At 43.3% G+C, this 10,966-nt stretch overlaps 1 protein-coding gene across 7 annotated transcripts in view; it reads right to left on the bottom strand.

The window, feature by feature from the left end:
- Nucleotides 1-10,543: 10,543 nt before the first annotated feature.
- msrb3 (methionine sulfoxide reductase B3) overlaps nucleotides 10,544-10,966 on the bottom strand; it is a 53,575-nt gene continuing 53,152 nt past the window's right edge. For 5 of the 7 annotated variants that reach the window (XM_055905270.1, XM_055905266.1, XM_055905269.1 and 2 more), the window contains one exon: nucleotides 10,544-10,960. The gene's annotated coding sequence lies outside the window, so the exon portion shown is untranslated. The remainder of the gene's footprint in view (nucleotides 10,961-10,966) is intronic. The other 2 variants (XM_055905267.1, XM_055905268.1) reach the window with 2 other exon arrangements.

Raw genomic sequence — 10,966 nt, 5'->3', positions numbered from 1 at the left:
ACCAACCCCAACCCTCTCTAGACAGTCCACACCAACCCCAATCCTCTCTAGACAGTCTACACCAACCCCAACCCTCTCTAGACAGTCCACACTGTTCCCACTAACTCCACCCCCCCCCCCCCCCCCCCCCCCCCAGACCATCCCACCAGTCTAAACACACCTGACTTGTAAATATTCTTTATTGCGTTCATAACGTAAACGCTCTCAGCGCTGAGCCCGGCCCAGGACTTTCCCACACTCCTCTCTGTCGAGACCAGACCCTAACACTGAGCCCTGTCGCCCCAGTCACTAGCACTGTAAACAACTAAACTGGGACTGGGGGGGGGAGGGAGGGAGGGAGGGAGGGAGGGAGGGAGGGAGGGAGGGATTATACAGTGCCTTGCAAAAGTGCCCTTGGCATTTTTCCTGTTTTGTTGCATTACAACCTGTAATTTAAATATATTATTATTTTGATTTCATGTAATGGACATACACAAAACAGTCCAAATTGGTGAAGTGAAATGAAAAAAAATTACTGTTTCAAAAAATTCAAAAAGGAAGTTGTGCGTGCATATGTATTCACCCCCTTTGCTATGAAGCCCCTAAATAAGATCTGGGGGAACCAATTACCTTCAGAAGTCATATAATTAGTAAAATTAAGTCCACCTGTGTGCAATCTAAGTGTCACATGATATGTCACATGATCTCAGTATATATATATACAGGTGTATATATACACCTGTTCTGAAAGGCCCCAGAGTCTGCAACACCACTAAGCAAGGGGCACCACCAAGCTAGCAGCACTATGAAGACCAAGGAGCTCTCCAAACAGGTCAGGGACAAAGTTGTGGAGATTTACAGATCAGGTTTGGGTTCTAAGAAAATATCAGAAACTTTGAACATCTCATGGAGCTCCAAAAAAGCCATTATTAAAGAATGGAAAGAAAATGTCACCACAACAAACCTGCCATGAGAGGGCCGCCCAACAAAACTCACGGACCAGACAAGGAGGGCATTAATCAGCGAGGCAACAAAGAGACCAAAGATAACCCTGAAGGAGCTGCAAAGCTCCACAGCGGAGATTGGAGTATCTGTCCATAGGACCACTTTAAGCCGTACACTCCACAGAGCTGGGCTTTACGGAAGAGTGGCCAGAAAATAATAAGCAAACATGTTTGGTGTTCGCCAAAAGGCATGTGGGAGACTCCCCAAACATATGGAAGAAGGTACTCTGGTCAGATGAGACTAAAATGTAGCTTTTTGGCCATCAAGGAAAATGCTATGTCTGGCGCAAACCCAACACCTCTCATCACCCCGAGAACATCGGCAGGGACTGGGAAACCGGTCAGAATTGAAGGAATGATGGATGGCACTAAATACAGGGACATTTTTGAGGAAACCTGTTTCAGTCTTCCAGAGATTTGCAACAGGGACGGAGGTTCACCTTTCAGCAGGACAATGATGCTAAGCATACTGCTAAAGCAACACTCAAGTGGTTTAAGGGGAAACGTTTAAATGTCTTGGATTGGATAGTCAAAGCCCAGACCTCAATCCAATTTAGAATCTGAGGTATGACATAAATATTGCTGTACACCAGCAGAACCCATCGAACTTGAAGATGCTGGAGCAGTTTTGCCTTGAAGAATGGGCAAAAATCCCAGTAGCTAGATGTGCCAAGCTTATAGAGACACACCCCAAGAGACTTGCAGCTGTAATTGCTGCAAAAGGTGGCTCTACAAAGTATTGACTTTGGAGGGGTGAATAGTTATGCACACTCAGGTTCAGTTTTTTTGTCAATAAAACATATTTTGCATCTTCAAAGTGGTAGACATGTTATGTAAATCAAATGATACAAACCCCCCCAAAAATCTATTTTAATTCCAGGGTGTGAGGCAACAAAATAAGAAAAATGTCAAAGGGGGTGAATACTTTCGAAAGACACTGTATTGACCAGAACCTGTACTGGCCATGGATCCACTCTAACAATGAAAATACATGTCTTCAAAGATGGAAGACAGTCAGGAGGACTGTGTGTAAGTGTATTTGTATTTATTATGGATCCCCATTCGATGGTGCCAAGGCAGCAGCTACTCTTCCTGGGGTTTATTATGGATCCCCATTCGATGGTGCCAAGGCAGCAGCTACTCTTCCTGGGGTTTATTATGGATCCCCATTCGATGGTGCCAAGGCAGCAGCTACTCTTCCTGGGGTTTATTATGGATCCCCATTCGATGGTGCCAAGGCAGCAGCTACTCTTCCTGGGGTTTATTATGGATCCCCATTCGATGATGCCAAGGCAGCAGCTACTCTTCCTGGGGTTTATTATGGATCCCCATTCGATGGTGCCAAGGCAGCAGCTACTCTTCCTGGGGTTTATTATGGATCCCCATTCGATGGTGCCAAGGCAGCAGCTACTCTTCCTGGGGTCCAACAAAATTAAGGCATTTATACAATTTAAAAAACATTAAACTACACTCACAGATTTTACAACACACTAAGTGTGTTCCCTCAGGCCCCTACTCCACTACCACATATCTACAGTACTAAATCCATGTGTACGTGTGTGTATAGTGGGTATGTTATCATGTGTGTGTATGCATGTGTGTGTGCCTATGTTTGTGTTGCTTCACAGTCCCCGCTGTTCCATAAGGTGTATTTTTATCTGTTTTTTACATCTAATTTTACTGCTTGCATCAGTTACCTGATGTGGAATAGAGTTCCATGTAGTCATGGCTCTATGTAGAACTGTGCGTCTCCCATAGTCTGTTCTGGACTTGGGGACTGTGAAGAGACCTCTGGTGGAACGTCTTGTGGGGTATGCATGGGTGTCTGAGCTGTGTGCTAGTAGTTCAAACAGACAGCTCGGTGCATTCAACATATCAATACCTCTCATAAAAACAAGTAGTGATGAAGTCAATCTCTCCTCTACTTTGAGCCGGAAGATAACATGCATATTATTAATGTTAACTCTCTGTGTACATCCAAGGGCCAGCCGTGCTGCCCTGTTCTGAGCCATTTGCAATTTTCCTAAGTCCCTCTGTGGCACCTGACCACACGACTAAACAGTAGTTTAGGTGAGACAAAACTAGAGCCTGTAGGACCTGCCTTGTTGATGGTGCTGTTAAGATAGTAGAGAAGCGCTTTATTATAGACAGACTTCTCCCCATCTTAGCTACTGTTGTATCAATATGTTATAACCATGACCGTTTACAATCCAGGGTTATTCCAAGCAGTTTAGACACCTCGACTTGCTCAATTACCACATTATTTATTACAAGATTTAGTTGAGGTTCAGTAAATGATTTGTCCTAAATACAATGCTTTTTTTTTTTTTTTTTATATTTAGGACTAATTTATTCCTTGCCACCCACTCTGAAACTAACTGCAGCTCTTTGTTAAGTGTTGCAGTCATTTCAGTCACTGTAGTAGCTGACGTGTATAGTGTTGAGTCATCCGCATACATAGACACACTGGCTTTACTCGTTAGTAAAGATTAAAAAGAGTAAGGGGCCTTGACAGCTGCCCTGGGGAACTCCTGATTCTACCTGGATTATGTTGGAGAGGCTTTCATTAAAGAACACCCTCTGTGTTGTGTTAGACAGCTAACTCTTTATCCATAATATAGCAGGGGGTGTAAAGCCATAAGACATATGCTTTTCCAGCAGCAGACTATTATCGATAATGTCAAAAGCCACACTGAAGTCAAACAAAACAATATTTGTATCCTCAAATTCTCTTAGCCAATCATCAGTCATTTGCGCTGTGATTGTTGAATGTCCTTCCCTATAAGCGTTCGGAATGTCTGTAGTCAATTTGTTTACTGTAAAATGACATTGTAAAACACCATTTTTTTCAAAACTTTACTAGGGGTTGGTAACAGGCTGATTGGTCTGCTATTTAAGACAGTAATTGGGGTTTTACTATTCTTAGGTAGCAGAATGACTTTTTCTTCCCTCCAGGCCTGAGGGCACACACTTTCTAGTAGGCTTATATTGAATATATGGCAAATAGGAGTGAAAATGATCTGCTATTATTCTCAGTCATTTCCCATCCAAGTTGTCAGACCCCGGTGGCTTGTCATTGTTGATAGGCAACAATAATTCTTTCACCTCTTCCACACTCACTTTACAGAATTCAAAATTACAATTCTTGTCTTTCATAATTTGGTCAGATATCCTTGGATGTGTAGTGTCAGCATTTCTGCCTGGCATGTTATGCCTAAGTTTGTTAATCTTGCCAATGAAAAAATCATTAAAGTAGTTGGCAATATCAGTCGGTTTTTGTAATGAATGAGCCGTCTGATTCAATGACTGACTGAGCTGAGTTTGCCTTTTTCCCCACATTTTATTGAAGGTGCTCCCAAGCTTTTTACTATCATTCTTTACGTCATTTATCTTTGTTTCATAGTGTTGTTTCTTCCTCTTTTTAATCCGTTTAGTCACATGATTTCTCAATTTGCAATACGTTTGCCAATCGGTTGTGCAGCCAGAGTTACAGTGCATTCGGGAAAATATTCAGACGCCTTGACTTTTTCACATTTTGTTACGTTAAAGCCTTATTCTAAAATGGATTTAATTGTTTTTTTTACATCATCAATATACACACAATACCCCATAATCACAAAGCAAAAACAGGAATTTAGCAAATTTATAAAAAATCTGAAATATCACTTTTACATAAGTACTTTGTTGAAGCACCTTTGGCAGCAATTACATCCTCGTGTCTTCTTGTGTATGACGCTACAAGCTTGGCACACCTGTATGTGGGGAGTTTCTAACATTCTTCTCTGCAGATCCTCTCAAGCTCTGTCAGGTTGGATGAGGAGCGTCGCTTCACAGCTATTTTCAGGTCTCTCCAGAGATGTTTCGATCGGGCTCTGAATACTTATGTAAATAAGGTATTTCAGTTTAAAAAAATATATACATTTGCAAAACATTCTAAAAACCTGTTTTTGCTTTGTCATTATGGGGTATTGTGATGTCATTATGGGGTATTGTGATGTCATTATGGGGTATTGGGTGTAGATTGATGATGGAAAAAGCAATTTGATCTATTTTAAAGTAAGACAGTAACATAACAAAATGTGCATAAAGTCAAGGGGTTTGAATACTGTATTTGCCATACCTTTTGCCTCATCCCTCTCAACCATTTAATTTTTCAATTCCTCATCAATCCACGGCGATTTAACAATTTGTACAGTCATTTTCTTAATGGGTGCATGCTTGTTAGTAACTGGGATAAGCAATTTCATAAATGTGTCAAGTGCAACGTCTGTTTGCTCCTCATTACACACCACGGACCAACAAATATTCTTAACAACAACATAGGAATCACTACAATAACGTATTGTATGACCTCTTATACACTATATTAGGCCCAGTCTTTGGATCTTTGGTTTTCCTAGATATGGCTCCTATATTGTGATCACTACATCCTATGGATCTGGATACTGCTTTCAAGCTCATTTCTGCAGCATTAGTAAAGATGTGATCAATACATGTTGATGATTTAATTCCTGTGCTGTTTGTAACTATCCTGGTATGTTGACTGATAACCTGAATCAGGTTGCAGACACTGGTTACAGTTTTAAGCTTTTTCTTGAGTGGGCAGCTTGATGAAAGCCAGTCAATATTTAAATAACCCAGAAAATATACCTCTCTGTTGATAATCACATTACCAAGCATTTCACAGATATTATCCAGATGCTGACTGTTAACACTTGGTGGTCTATAGCAGCTTCCCACCAGAATGGGCTTTAGGTGAGGCAGATGAACCTGTAGCCATATTACTTCTACAGTATTTAACATGAGATCCTCTCTAATCTTTACAGGAATGTGATTCAGAATATAAACAGCAACACCTCCACCATTGGCATTTCTGTCTTTTTTTGTAAATGTTATAACCTTGTATTCCTACCACTGTATCATCAACATGTGTTTGTCTAAGTGAGTTTCAGAGATAGTCAGCATATGAATGTCATCTGTTACTAGCAAGTTATTCATTTCATGAACCTTGTTTCTTAAGCGACATATGTTAACGTGGGCTATTTTGAGCACTTTTCTGGGATGCTTGCTTGTTTTCATTGCTTTACTGGGAAGCTTAGCAGAGGTAGACATGCTCAGGTTATTTATGTTAGTGCAGGGTGAGCTGCACACAGTGGACTTCCTACTAGGGCACACCGGCTTAGTGCTAACAGTATAACTCTGGTTCATAGGCACATGATTTCTGCATACATTAGCTGTAGGATCAGCAGAGGCATTCAGGCTCAGTTAGACGGACATAAATTAGCTTACTTACACTGTGTCTACCAATGCCCCTGGTATAATGTACATTTTCTAAAGCATTATGATGACTCAGCGACACAACGGTAGGGATTAACAGAGCTGGATTTGGGTCATTGATAAGTCATTGTCTCAACGCAGCCTTATAATGCTGTGAAAGGATCCAGAAATCCAAATGATTTGGGTGGAGTGTGTGAAGGAAGTTGATCTATGAAAGAGGAATAATCTGTGGACACAAAGCTGCATTCTGAGGCTGTTTCCCAGGAAACACTGCACAAGACTGCCCCCCCCCCAACACACACACACCACAACGTGCCAGTCTCTACCTCGCCTGGCTTCACAGCAGAGACGGCAGCAGGATACTGTAGATCCAGACTGGTGTTGTGTTGTTACCTTATTTTACCAGTGTAAGTTGACTGAGAACACATTGTCGTTTACAGCAACGACCTGGGGAATAGTTACAGGGGGGAGAAGAGAGGGGGATGAATGAACCAATTGGAAGCTGGGGATGATTAGGTTGCCATGGTGCATCTAGCTACAACAAAGTGTCACCAACAGACAGACAAGGGGTTCCCAGGGGCTTGATACTCTGCCGGGAACGATGAATGACCTTATTTGAGCCATGTCCTCCTGTGTAGAGACAAGAAACCCCTATATCAGCAGCAGGTACGTGGTCTACGAATAGGACAAAAAGCTCCATTTATCATGGCTGTATTCTGAGTCTATGGATCTCTTCTAAACAGATTTGCTGACCTGAAGATGACCTGTTATTTAACTGGGTCTCCAGACTTTTACCACAGGCTAGTTCGTGCTTCTACACCTGCATTGCTTGCTGTTTGGGGGTTTTAGGCTGGGTTTCTGTACAGCACTTTGAGATATCAGCTGATGTAGGAAGGGCTTTAGAAATACATTTGATTTCCACGCCCAGGTTAACACAGGAGAAATGTTCCTTATAGCAGGTTCTGTCCACTCCCAGGTTAACACAGGAGAAATGTTCCTTATAGCAGGTTCTGTCCACTCCCAGGTTAACACAGGAGAAATGTTCCTTATAGCAGGCAGGTTCTGTCCACTCCCAGGTTAACACAGGAGAAATGTTCCTTATAGCAGGTTCTGTCCACTCCCAGGTTAACACAGGAGAAATGTTCCTTATAGCAGGTTCTGTCCACTCCCAGGTTAACACAGGAGAAATGTTCCTTATAGCAGGTTCTGTCCACTCCCAGGTTAACACAGGAGAAATGTTCCTTATAGCAGGTTCTGTCCACTCCCAGGTTAACACAGGAGAAATGTTCCTTACAACAGGTTCTGTCCACTCCCAGGTTAACACAGGAGAAATGTTCCTTACAGCAGGTTCTGTCCACTCCCAGGTTAGCACAGGAGAAATGTCCCTTACAGCAGGTTCTGTCCACTCCCAGGTTAACACAGGAGAAATGTTCCTTACAACAGGTTCTGTCCACTCCCAGGTTAACACAGGAGAAATGTTCCTTACAACAGGTTCTGTCCACTCCCAGGTTAACACAGGAGAAATGTTCCTTACAGCAGGTTCTGTCCACTTCCAGGTTAACACAGGAGAAATGTCCCTTATAGCAGGCAGGTTCTGTCCACTCCCAGGTTAACACAGGAGAAATGTCCCTTACAGCAGGTTCTGTTCACTCCCAGGTTAACACAGGAGAAATGTTCCTCACAGTGTACAGAGGTCCTCTGTTGGTGTGGCACGTCATTCACTGTCTCCTTTTTGGTCTGTTTGCTACAATGTAAACTAGTCTTCAACTCTTCTCTCAAACAAATATGGCATTTTAAAAGTAACATGGTCAAAAAAAACATCCAAATAACTCAAGTAAACATCAACACTGCTGTGTCAAGTTTTATTTTAATATAACTTTCTGTCAATACAAGTCTGGGAATCAAAATAAAACGCAAGAAATAAACATATTCAACTAGAGGCAAGAATAGACTGACCCACAACAGGAAGTAGCGGGGCAGCAGGAGAAGAAGAATAGACTGACCCACAACAGGAAGTAGCGAGGCAACAGGAGAAGAAGAATAGACTGACCCACAACAGGAAGTAGCGGGGCAGCAGGAGAAGAAGAATAGACTGACCCACAACAGGAAGTAGCGAGGCAACAGGAGAAGAAGAATAGACTGACCCACAGCAGGAAGTAGCGGGGCAGCAGGAGAAGAAGAATAGACTGACCCACAACAGGAAGTAGCGGGGCAGCAGGAGAAGAAGAATAGACTGACCCACAACAGGAAGTAGCGAGGCAACAGGAGAAGAAGAATAGACTGACCCACAGCAGGAAGTAGCGGGGCAGCAGGAGAAGAAGAATAGACTGACCCACAACAGGAAGTAGCGGGGCAGCAGGAGAAGAAGAATAGACTGACCCACAGCAGGAAGTAGCGGGGCAGCAGGAGAAGAAGAATAGACTGACCCACAACAGGAAGTAGCGGGGCAGCAGGAGAAGAAGAATAGACTGACCCACAACAGGAAGTAGCGGGGCAGCAGGAGAAGAAGAATAGACTGACCCACAACAGGAAGTAGCGAGGCAACAGGAGAAGAAGAATAGACTGACCCACAACAGGAAGTAGCGGGGCAGCAGGAGAAGAAGAATAGACTGACCCACAACAGGAAGTAGCGGGGCAGCAGGAGAAGAAGAATAGACTGACCCACAACAGGAAGTAGCGGGGCAGCAGGAGAAGAAGAATAGACTGACCCACAACAGGAAGTAGCGGGGCAGCAGGAGAAGAAGAATAGACTGACCCACAGCAGGAAGTAGCGGGGCAGCAGGAGAAGAAGAATAGACTGACCCACAACAGGAAGTAGCGGGCAGCAGGAGAAGAAGAATAGACTGACCCACAACAGGAAGTAGCGGGGCAGCAGGAGAAGAAGAATAGACTGACCCACAACAGGAAGTAGCGGGGCAGCAGGAGAAGAAGAATAGACTGACCCACAACAGGAAGTAGCGAGGCAACAGGAGAAGAAGAATAGACTGACCCACAACAGGAAGTAGCGAGGCAACAGGAGAAGAAGAATAGACTGACCCACAACAGGAAGTAGCGGGGCAGCAGGAGAAGAAGAATAGACTGACCCACAACAGGAAGTAGCGGGGCAGCAGGAGAAGAAGAATAGACTGACCCACAACAGGAAGTAGCGGGGCAGCAGGAGAAGAAGAATAGACTGACCAACACAGGAAGTAGCGGGGCAGCAGGAGAAGAAGAAACCTTTGAGAAGACAGGTTAATGTTGTATTCACACTAAACACAAGGTCTGTCTTATTGGTGTGTGTGTGTGTGTGTGTGTGTGTGTGTGTGTCTTTCTTATTGGACAGAATGGTTATTTATCGTCTTGGTGTGTATTTTACAGCTCATAGGAGCGTCGTCCTTAAACTATCAACTCCTCGGTATCAAATATCACCTTTTTATTTTTTTTACAACACACATTGTTCTTCAAAGTCAAGTCCAAACAATCATAATAATAATATATAATTCATTCACTTTTTCCCCAAAAGCAAAAGGCTTTAAATATACTAGAAAGAAAAATATAACAGTTGATATACTTTAAATATGATCAAAACGTGTAACGGTCAAAAGCAAAATGTGAGCAACGTGATATTGCATCCAATATTTGCCTCCTCAGACAGTTGTATAGTACAGTAGAGGCCTGGGACTTTATTAAGGCAGGCAGCCAGTGGTTGGCCAGCTTGGTACGTGGCCACTGTGGTCATTTGGTCTGACTCTATTTGACCGACTGTATTTGGGGGTGTGTAACCTACAAAGCCACAGATGAGGCATCATGTTCCACATGTTTCTAAGGGGCGCTGATGGCCCCTTATTGAGCTGACTGTAGTTGGCTGACTGTTTTCTGGATCTGTGTAACCTAGTTGGCTGACTGTTTTGGGATCTGTGTAACCTAGTTGGCTGACTGTTTTCTGGATCTGCGTAACCTAGTTGGCTGACTGTTTTCGGATCTGCGTAACCTAGTTGGCTGACTGTTTTCGGATCTGCGTAACCTAGTTGGCTGACTGTTTTCGGATCTGCGTAACCTAGTTGGCTGACTGTTTTCGGATCTGTGTAACCTAGTTGGCTGACTGTTTTCGGATCTGTGTAACCTAGTTGTCTGACTGTTTTCGGATCTGTGTAACCTAGTTGGCTGACTGTTTTCAGATCTGCGTAACCTAGTTGGCTGACTGTTTTCGGATCTGTGTAACCTAGTTGTCTGACTGTTTTCGGATCTGTGTAACCTAGTTGGCTGACTGTTTTCTGGATCTGTGTAACCTAGTTGGCTGACTGTTTTCTGGATCTGTGTAACCTAGTTGGCTGACTGTTTTCTGGATCTGTGTAACCTAGTTGGCTGACTGTTTTCGGATCTGTGTAACCTAGTTGGCTGACTGTTTTCTGGATCTGCGTAACCTAGTTGGCTGACTGTTTTCGGATCTGCGTAACCTAGTTGGCTGACTGTTTTCGGATCTGCGTAACCTAGTTGGCTGACTGTTTTCGGATCTGCGTAACCTAGTTGGCTGACTGTTTTCGGATCTGTGTAACCTAGTTGGCTGACTGTTTTCGGATCTGTGTAACCTAGTTGGCTGACTGTTTTCGGATCTGTGTAACCTAGTTGGCTGACTGTTTTCGGATCTGTGTAACCTAGTTGGCTGACTGTTTTCATATCTGTGTAACCTAGTTGGCTGACTGTTTTCATATCTGTGTAACCTAGTT

This window comes from Salvelinus fontinalis, chromosome 39, assembly GCF_029448725.1.
Source record: "Salvelinus fontinalis isolate EN_2023a chromosome 39, ASM2944872v1, whole genome shotgun sequence".
In the NCBI taxonomy this organism is placed as follows: domain Eukaryota; kingdom Metazoa; phylum Chordata; class Actinopteri; order Salmoniformes; family Salmonidae; genus Salvelinus; species Salvelinus fontinalis.
This window is presented reverse-complemented; position numbering and strand designations above follow the sequence as displayed.